This window comes from Odocoileus virginianus, chromosome 6 (assembly GCF_023699985.2).
Source record: "Odocoileus virginianus isolate 20LAN1187 ecotype Illinois chromosome 6, Ovbor_1.2, whole genome shotgun sequence".
Classification (NCBI taxonomy): domain Eukaryota; kingdom Metazoa; phylum Chordata; class Mammalia; order Artiodactyla; family Cervidae; genus Odocoileus; species Odocoileus virginianus.
The window spans coordinates 20,751,113-20,761,690 of NC_069679.1; the positions used below are offsets into that span (position 1 = coordinate 20,751,113).

General features: G+C 35.9%; 1 long non-coding RNA gene across 1 annotated transcript in view; it reads left to right on the plus strand.

The window, feature by feature from the left end:
- The window catches only part of LOC139035600 (uncharacterized), a 37,428-nt gene extending 27,208 nt beyond the window's left edge, over positions 1-10,220 (plus strand). Inside the window, exon 2 of the long non-coding RNA XR_011488220.1 lies at positions 7,992-10,220. This is a non-coding gene — a long non-coding RNA (uncharacterized lncRNA). The remainder of the gene's footprint in view (positions 1-7,991) is intronic.
- The last annotated feature ends 358 nt before the right edge of the window (positions 10,221-10,578 follow it).

Consider the following 10,578-nt stretch of genomic DNA (forward strand, 5'->3'; position numbering starts at 1 on the left):
TTTTTGAGGCTACTGTAAATGGGACTGATTTCTTAATTTCCATTTCAGATTTTTTATTGTTGGTGTACAAAATTGCTCCAGCAGTGTTTTATGTGTTGATTTGTATACTGACATTTTATGGAACTTGTGCATTAACTCTAACAATATTTTTGTAGAATCCTTAGGGTTTTCTGCATATAAGACCATGTTACCTAACAACTGAGAAAATTTTACTCCTCCCTTCCTGATCTGGATGCCTTTACATCTTCTTCTTGATTAACTGCTTTGATTAGGACTTCTAGTACCATGTTGAATAGAAGCAGTGAGAAGGCACCCTTGCCTTTTTTCTAATCTTAGGGGGGAAAACTTTCAGTTTTTATCACTGAGTGTAAAGACAGCTGTGGGCTCTCCGCTATGGGCTTCATCATGCTCAAGCAATTTCCTTTTCTTCCGAGTTTGTTGAGTGCCTTCGTCATGAAAAAGCTGTTGAATTTTGTCAAATGCTTTTTCTGCATCAATTAAGACAATCATGTGGTTTTTTTCTTTCATTCTCTTATTGTGGTATGTTATATTGATGGACTTTCACATGCTGAGCCAACTTTGCATTTCATGAATCTCACTTGGTCATGGTGTAGAATTTTTTTAAATGTATTATTGAGTTCAGTTTGGTTGTAGCTTGTTGAGGATTTTTGCTTCAACATTCATCAGGGGTATTGGATGATAGTTTCCTTTTCTTGAAGTATCTTTGCCTGATTTTTTTTTTTTTCTTGCAGTATCTTTGCCAGGGTATTGCTGGCTTCATAAAATGAGCTTGGAAATGTTCCCTCACTTTCACTTTTGTGGTAAGAGTTTGAGAAAAATTGTTAATTTTTTAAAATGTTTGGTATAATTCTTCAGTGATGCCATCTGGTCCTATGCTTTTCTTTGTTGGGAAGTTTTTGATGGCTGATTCAATCTCTTTATTAGTTATAGGTATGCTTAGACTTTAAATTAGACTTTAAATTGCTTCATATTCAGTCCTGACAGGTTGTATGATTTCCAGAAATTTATCCATAACTTGTAGGTTATCCAACTTGGGGCATATATTTTTTTTTATAACAGTCTTTGTTATTCTTTATTTCTAGGATACTAGTTGCAACATAATCTCTATTACTTTTTATTTTTATTATTTGAGACTTCTATTTTTCTTAGTCTAGCTAAAGAGTTGTCAATTTTGTTGATCTTTTTCAAGTAACCAACGCTTAGTTTTGCTGTTCTTTTATATCATGTTTCTGTTCTGGTTTTTTTTTTCTGCTTTAACATTGATTATTTCCTTCCATTAACTTTGGGTTTAGGGTATTCTTTTTTCTAGTTCTTTGAGGTGTAAAGTTAGGCTGTTGATTTGAGATCCTTCTTCTGTTTTTTTTTTCCCACTCATCTAAAATAATTTTTTTGAGTCAACACTAGTTTATAACATTGTGTAAGTTTCACATGTACATCATATTTTTACTTCTGCAAATACCACCAAAAATTCAATTTTCACCCCTCACCATACAGTTGAACTCTTTGACCCATTTCAACTTCTCTCTCAATATCTTCCCCTTTGATAACCACTACTCTTTACTTTGGCCATCTGATGTGAAGAACTCTGCTTTAGATTTATATTTTATGGTTATCATGTGGTTCATATAAAACATTATAATCATAAATAAGATAGCCATTTTCCTGATAGCATCTTATCTTTGACTATAAAAGTTCTTTTTCTTCTGTCTCTTTTATGTTCTTATTGCCTCAAGTTATTCCTTTTTATGTTGTGAATTTGTTACTAAATTGAAGTAGTTATAATTATTTTTACTGCTTGTTTCTCCTTTAACCTTTATGTTATACTAAGTGTTTATAAATCTATTCTTAATTAGAGTTGCAATTTTCTGATTCTTTACTCAAAGTTTTGTGTATATTTCTCATTATGTTTCTGATACAAGAGCTTCTTTCAACATTTCCTGTAAGGCAGATCTAGTGTTGATGAACTCTCTTGGCTTTTATTTGTCTGGGAAAGACTTTATTTCTCCTTCATATCTGAATTATAACTGCAGGATAGAGCGTTCCTAGTTGACCAGTTTTTATTTTTCAGTATTTTTAGAGAGGCATTCCATTCCCTCCCAGTGTATAGTTTCTGATGACATATCTGTTAACTTATGGGGGTTCCTTTGGAAGTTACCACCCTTTTCTTTTTTAACCAGGCTGCCTTTAAAATTCTTTCTTATTGACTTTGACAATTTTAATTTAATGTATCTTGGAGAAGATCTTTTTGTGTTGAGGTAATTAGGTGTTCTCTTGGGTTCATGGGAGTGTATATCCAGTTCCTTTTCCAGGTTCAGGAATTTCTGAGTTATTAAAAAACAAAAACAAACACTCTCTTCTCCCTTCTCCTTTTCTTCTTCTGGAATACTTATTTGTTTATGTTCTCTTCCTAAAAGAGTCAGATAGGTCATGTAGAATTTCTTCATTTTTCTTACATCTTAATTGTCTTTCTTCTTCTACTTGCATCTTTTCTAGATTTCTGTCTTTAAGTAATATTCCATGAATTTACATTTGGTTTCTGGAGAAGTATAACTTTATTTTCGTGAAACAGTGTTACTGTGAGTCTTTATGATGCTTGATGATTTGTTCCTCATTTGAAGCAGTGAATAACTTTCTTCTTTAGGTAAAACTTTTTTTTTTCTTTTTACAATAAAGAATTCATTAGACATTAAAGGTCTCCCTTTTACTTTTCAGTAGGTGGCGCTACAGCACAAGTTGTTGGTTACTCTTACTTGAACAGCCTCTGGTTTTATATTACATATACATATATGTCTATATATAATATTGTAAGATGGCACTTTCCACCCTCCATTGCCTCCATCACTCAGAGGTGTCACCCAGGCCCTTTGTCACTACTGGTTGGTGCCTTGCTGCTGCTGGTGCTGCTGTCAGCATCTGAGGCACCGGGATGACAGGTGCTGCTCCTGTGCTGGGGATCGCCTGAGTCACAGGTTCCGCTGCTATAGCAGATGAGGAGGAACTGGGGTTTTGGGTGCTTCGGCTATGCCTGGAGTTGTTGAATTTGTGGATGCTACTGTTGAAGGTGTGGTGGCAGTGGGTCAGAAGGGCCAAAGTCGTGGGAGCATCTACAGCTCGAGGATAGGGTCACAGGCCCTGGACCACTCTTGCCCAGTTACGTGTGACCACAAGTACTGGCCTCTTCAGACCGCCATTTTGCTCTTTTGCATTTCTTTTTCTAGGGGATGGTCTTGATCCCTGTCTCCTGTACAATGTCACGAACCTCCAACCATAGTTCATCAGGCACTCTATTAGATCTAGTCTCTTAAACCTATTTCTCACTTCCACTGTATAATTGTGAAGGATTTGATTTAGGTCATACCTGAATGGTCTAAAGGTTTTCCCTACTTTCTTCAATTTAAGTCTGAATTTGGCAATAAGGAGGCCTTACAAATTGTTGTGAAAAGAAGAGAAGTGAAAAGCAAAGGAGAAAAGGAAAAATATACCCATTTGAATGCAGAGTTCCAAAGAATAGCAAAGAGAGATAAGAATGCCTTCCTCAGTGATCAATGCAAAGAAATAGGGGAAAACAATATAATGGGAAAGACCAGAGATCTTTTCAAGAAAATGAGAGATACCAAGGGAACATTTCATGCAAAGATGGGCTCAATAAAGGACAGAAATTGTATGGACCGAACAGAAGCAGAAGATATTGACAAGAGGTGGCAAGAATACACAAAAGAAGTGTACAATAAAGGTCTTCATGATCCAGATAATCACAATGGTGTGATCACTCACCTAGAACCAGACATCCTGGAATGTGAAGTCAAGTGGGCCTTAGGAAGCATCACTACGAACAAAGCTAGGGGAGGTGATGGAATTCCAGTTGAGCTATTTCAAATCTTAAAAGATGATTCTGTGAAAGTGCTGCACTCAATATGCCAGCAAATTTGGAAAACTCAGCAGTGGCCACAGGACTGGAAATGGTCAGTTTTCATTCCAATCCCTAAGAAAGGCAAAGAATGTTCAAACTACCGCACAATTGCACTCATCTCACATCCTAGCAAAGTAATGCTCAAAATTCTCCAAGCCAGGCTTCAGCAATACATGAACCATAAACTTCCAGATGTTCAAGCTAGTTTTAAAAAAGGCAGAGGAATCAGAGATCAAATTGCCAACATTCACTGGATCATTGAAAAAGCAAGAGAGTTCCAGAAAAACATCTATTTCTGCTTAATTGACTATGCTAAAGCCTTTGACTGTGTGGATCACAATAAACTGGAAAATTCTTCAAGAGATGGGAATACCAGACCACCTGACCTGCCTCTTGAAAAATCTGTATGCAGGCCAGGAAGCAACAGTTAGAACTGAACATGGAAGAACAGACTGATTCCAAATAGGTTAAGGCATACATCAAAGCTGTATATTGTCACCCTGCATATTTAACTTATATGCAGAGTACATCATGAGAAATGCTGGGCTGGATGAAGCACAAGCTGGAATCAAGATTGCCAGGTGAAATATCAATAACCTCAGATACGCAGATGACACCACCCTTATGGCAGAAAGGGAAGAAGAACTAAAGAGCCTCTTAAAGAGCCTCCTAAACAGTGAGCAAACTCTCTTGCTTTTTCGATGATCCAGCGGATGTTGGCAACTTGATCTCTGGTTCCTCTGCTTTTCTAAAACAAGCTTGAACATCTGGAGGTTCACGATTCACGTATTGCTGAAGCCTGGCTTGGAGAATTTTGAGCATTACTTTGCTAGGATGTGAGATGAGTGCAATTGTGCGGTAGTTTGAGCTTCTTTGGCATTGCCTTTCTTAGGGATTGGAATGAAAACTGACCTTTTCAGTCCTGTGACCACTGCCTGAGTTTTCCAAATTTGCTGGCATATTGAGTGCAGCACTTTCACAACATCACCATAGGATTTGAAATAGCTCAGCTGGAATTCCATCACCTTCACTAGCTTTGTTCAGTGAGAGACTTTATTTTGGGGGGCTCCAAAATCACTGCAGATGGTGACTGCAGCCATGAAATTAAAAGACACTTACTCCTTGGAAGGAAAGTTATGACCAACCTGGACAGCATATTAAAAAGCAGAGACATTGCTTTGCCAACAAAGGTCTGTCTGGTCAAGGCTATGGTTTTTCCAGTAGTTATGTATGGATGTGAGAGTTGGACCATAAAGAAAACTGAGCACCAAAGAACTCATGCTTTTGAACTGTGGTGTTGGAGAAGACTCTTGAGAGTCCCTTGGACTGCAGGAGATCCAACCAGTGAATCCTAAAGGAGATGGGTCCTGAGTGTTCATTGGAAGGACTGACGCTAAAGCTGAAACTCCAATACTTTGGCCACCTGATGTGAAGAACTGACTCACTGGAAAAAACCCTGATGTTGGGAAAGACTGAAGGCAGGAGGAGAAGGGGACCACAGAGGATAAGATGGTTGGATGATATCACTGACTCAATGGACATGAGTTTGGGTAAACTCTGGGAGTTGTTGATGGACAGGGAGGCCTGGTATGCTGCAGTCCATGGGGTCGCAAAGAGTCAGACACGATTGAGCGACTGAACTGAACTGAACTGAAAAAATACTGGAGTACTGCTTTTGCCAGGAGGCCACAGTTGTGTGTACTGCCTTCCTGTAGCTATTGGGTTCCCTAGGGCTGTAGGTTCAGCTGTTGCAGCAGGGATTAGGATCATAGGCACCGTTCTTGCTTTTCCTTGATTTTGCCTTCCCTATGTGCTTGCATCCACCCACCTTTTAAATGTACAGATGTGTGAAATTCTCATGTTCTGGTCTGTTTGGTAGAGCCATCTTTGCCGAGTTGGCTACTTTCCTGGTTGCAGATTAAAGGGGAGTGACAAAAGAGGGTGTCTCACTCCACCATGATGCTGACATCACTCTTTGTTTTTATTGTGTGTTTACCACTATGAACTTCCCTTTGGAACTGCTTTTGTTGCAGTCTATAAATTTGGTACATTCTGCTTTCATTCTCTTTTGTCTCAAGATATTTTCTAATTTCTCTTGTGATTTATTTTGGCCCATTGACTATTTAACAGCGTACTATTTAATTTCAACATATTTGTGAATTTTTCAGTTTTCTTTGTTTTTGATCTCAAGTTTCATTCCATTCTGGTTTGAAAAGATAATCTGTATGACTTCCATCTTAAATTTGTTAAGAGGTGTTTTGTGGCCCAACAAGTGATCTACCTTGGAGAATGTTCTTAGTACATTTGAGAAGAATGTGTATTTTGTTGTTGTTGGGTGGAATGTTACTTTAATGTCTATTAGATCCAATTATTCTACAGTATTGGTCAAGTCCTCTGTTTCCTTGTTGATCTTTGATCTGCTTGATTTCTACATTGAGAGTGAGATACTGAAACCCCTACCCTTATCGTGTTACAGTCTACTTCTCGATTCACTTCTGTCAACATTTGTTTCATATATCTGGCTGCTCTGCTGTTAGTGGATATAGATTCATACTTTCATACCTTCGTGGTGAACTGACTCTTTTATCATTATATGATGTCCTTCTTTGCTTCTTGTGACAGTTTTTGACTCAAAATATATTTATCTCATGTAAGTATGGACACTCCTGCTTTCTTTTGGTTATCATTTTCATGAAATGGCTTTATTGAAATGTCTACATTCAGCCTATGAATAACCTTATATATAAAGTGTGTCTCTTGTAAAGGGCATACTTTTGTTGTTAATGTTTTAATACATTCAACCACACTATGTCTTTTGATTTTCTGAGTTGTTCCCCATGTAGATGTAATTTTGGTGTGTTTATAAGAAGAGTTGAGCTATAGGTTCTCTGACTCCACCATCTTGATCTCCCAGTGTGCATCCCTCCCATGTCTTTTGATTGGGAGTTTAATCTATTTAAATTTAAAGCACTTACTGGTAGAGAAGAATTGAGTGTTATCATCTTGTTGTTTATATCTTCTAGTCTTCTAGTTATTTTGTTACTCCTTCCTCTTTTGCAGTTGTCCTCTGTGTTTTATTTTTTTGTGGTGACACATTTTGATTCCTTCCTCATTTTTTTCTGCGTATCCTCTATAGGTATTTTCTTTGTGGTTACTGTATTGCATCAAACACCTATAATAATCTATTTTAAACTAATAAAAACTTAACATTAATCACATATATAATTCTACACCTTTATGCTTCTCTGTCCTACTTTATATTATTGATGTCACAAATTATATCTTTGTATATTCTGTATCCTCTAACATAGCTTGATAGTTACTTTCATGACATTATTTATAACATTCTATGACAGAATTATAGTTAATTTACATACCATCATCACAGTATTACAAAGCTCCGTATATGTCTATATATTTATCTATATCAGGGAGTTTTACATTTTCAAGTGCTTTAGTGTTGCTGTCTAATATCTTTTTTTTTTCAACTCGAAGAATTCCTTTCAGGAATACCTGTAAGTAAGGCAAGTCTAGAATTCTCTGTTTTTCTTTAACTGTGAAGGTCTTTTATTTCTCCTTTTTGGCTTTTCTGTATGTTTAAAATTTTCCTTAATAAAATATTGGAGTAAAATAAAAATGAAGTGAAGAAATTTTACAAAATTAAGAAAAATTATTACTAGCAGACACACCAAAGCATGATAAAGTATGTTAAAGTTTTAACATAAATGTTATTAACTAGAATTAAATATTTGTTAAATATTTCTTGAAGAGAAAAACCACAGTGAAATTGACAAACTATAAGTGCACTATCAACGAGTTTTGACAAATGCATAACTAACATCCTGAAAGTAACTCCACTTTAATTTTTGAAGGATATTTTTGCTGGCTACAGATTCTAGAATGAGAGTTAGTTTCATTTAGCAATGCAAAGGATAGAGCTCCATTTTTTGTTTGTTTGTTTAAAAGTTAGGTTTCATTCTAAGAGCTGTTACTTTGAATATGGCCTTTTAAAAAATTGTATTTTGACTATTTCTAATTTTTTTCTTTGACTTTTTTTCAGCAGTTTTATTATCACAAAGCTAAGGAAATCAACTCTGAATATTTATTGGAAGGACTGATGCTGAAGCTGAAGCTCCAATACTTTGGCCACCTAATATGAAGAGTGGACTCATTGGAAAAGACCCTAATGCTGGGAAAGACAAAAGGAAAAGAGGGCAGCAGAGGATGAGATGGTTAGACAGCATCACCAACTCAATGCATTTGAGCAATCTCTGGGACATAGTGAAGGACAGGGAAGGCTGACATGCTGCAGTCAGACATGACTTAGTGACTGAATAAGAACAAAAATCTAAATATGGATCTCTTTTTATTTCATTTGTGGTTCATGAGATTTGTTGAATCTGTACCTTAGTGTGTCTAATTAATTTTGTAAAGTTCTCAACTATCACCTTCTCAATTATTCTATTTTTTCTCATTATAAGTCTCCTGACACCTTAATTATATACATTTTAGATCTTTTCACTGGTTTTATTTCTCAGCTTCTGTGTGTGCTTAGTCACTCAGTCACGTCTGACTCTTTGAGACCCCGTGGACTGTAGCCCTCCAGGCTCCTCTCTCCATGGGATTCTCCAGGCAAGAATACTGGAGTGGGTTGCCACGGCCTCCTCCAGGAGTTCTTCCCAACCCTGGGATTTTCCCAACCCAGGTCTCTCTCACTGCCTGCAGATTTTTACCATCTGAGCCACCAGGGAAACCTGCCCAACCTCTAATGTGTATTTTTTATCTTTGTTTCTCTTCATGCTTCATTCTGAATATTTTCTTTTGACTTCCAATTCACTGAAACACTCTTTGGCTGTATCTATAGCCTTCTGGCAAGATTCTTAGCCGTTGCCTACCCAAATCCAACTACTCATAGTTTATCACTACCATCTGCTATATGACCAAAAGAATTAGTCTTGTTACCCTAAATCTGGGTTTAAAAATGTTACAAGAGCAGCCTCAGATTCTCAGATCCTGTTTATTCCATAAACTCCAATCTTCATCTCTATGGGTAGTGAGGCAACCTTTCGCCATCCCCTCTTTTTAACATATTTAATTAATCTGTCTCATTCCATAGGATAAGGGCTCCATGAAAGAAATGTTTTGGTTGTCCAATTCACTATTGTTTCCTCACTGAATGAACAGTGCCAGCTGTTTAAATTTAAGCACTAAATAAATGTTAAATGAATAAGTATTATGCACCTTTTTAATGAGAACCTATCAAAGTGAAACTTTATGAAAATACTAATTAAAAACTTTATTTTTCAAAACAACACCAAGAACAGAAAGCTACATAGAAGAGCATAACAACTAAGTAAATACTAAGGGAAAAAAGTCACTTAGAATTGGAAAGAAGGGAAGGAAATCATTTGATTGGTTATTTTTATGATCCTCCCCCAAACTGATTAAATCTATCAAGATGTGGGTTCAAAAACTCTTCTACTGTCCAGTTTGATTCATGACTTCCTGATACGGTGATAAATTGTTGGTAGTATTGAAATATATGCACTAGGGGCAGAAATGCATTAAGTAGCTCTCTAAATTTGGGTGAATATAATGCTTGATTTATTAATCTCCTCCAACGATCATTTATGGTAGCATTAGCACAGCAGTACCTAAAGCCAAAATTTATCTGAATCACAAGCTGTATCAGTAAGGTTTGTAGAAAAAGGTTTCAAAACCTGCTAACTGCCTTGCTCTCTCTCACCAGATCAGTTTTTTGCTCCTTACCTTGAGGGCAAAGATGGGAAAAGGGTGGGGTTGGACTGGAAAGCTGTGCTGAACCAAATGTTGATGAATAAAAGTCATCTTTTTATCTTTCTCCTTCTTTTGTCCCTCTGTAAGGAGAGCTATTATAATTATATAAAATATATAATTATCCCATGAATTATTTCAACAAAAAACAAAATTAAGTGCTAAATAATAGTAAGGTACTTTAGTAAAACTGGGGCTAAATTTCTGTGAACCTTGCCCTCTTTATAAATGCAATGGCTTTGCCAACAATTAATTTGAAATATTTCTCATATAACTGTTTGAGAAATCTAAAACAACTACGTAAGGAAGAAAGATCTTCTGAATAGTTAAAAGTCTTGATTCTTCTGTTAAAGGTTATGCATTTTAATATGATCTTTTGGTTGATTTATGTAAAGCTTTGTATTTTTCATTTTCTCAAGCCTGTCATGGTAGTGATGTATGGTGTATTTTAGCATCAAGTTTGCTATAAGCAATAAAGTCAGAGCCCTAAAAGAAATTTTAATATATTTCTTCATTTTTAACCTGGAGCTTTCCATTATTCACTTATTTTGTTTGGGATCCCATGTTTATTGATATAATTTTTACTTTCACATAAATAATTTAATATTTAATTCAAAGGTAACATTTAAATAGATTATTCAATAAAAAGTTAAAGGGTCATTATATATAAAGTGAAAATCTTAGCAATAACTTAAATTTCACACTAAAAACCTCTCTAAAGGTTGTATGCTATGTTCCAGTTTGCTTGGAGTATTTTATCTAACAAGATAAAAGAAAAATAAACAAGAAAGTGACTTTCATTAAATAACATGAAGCATGAAATGGAAGCATGTTTATAAAACCCTACATGAAGA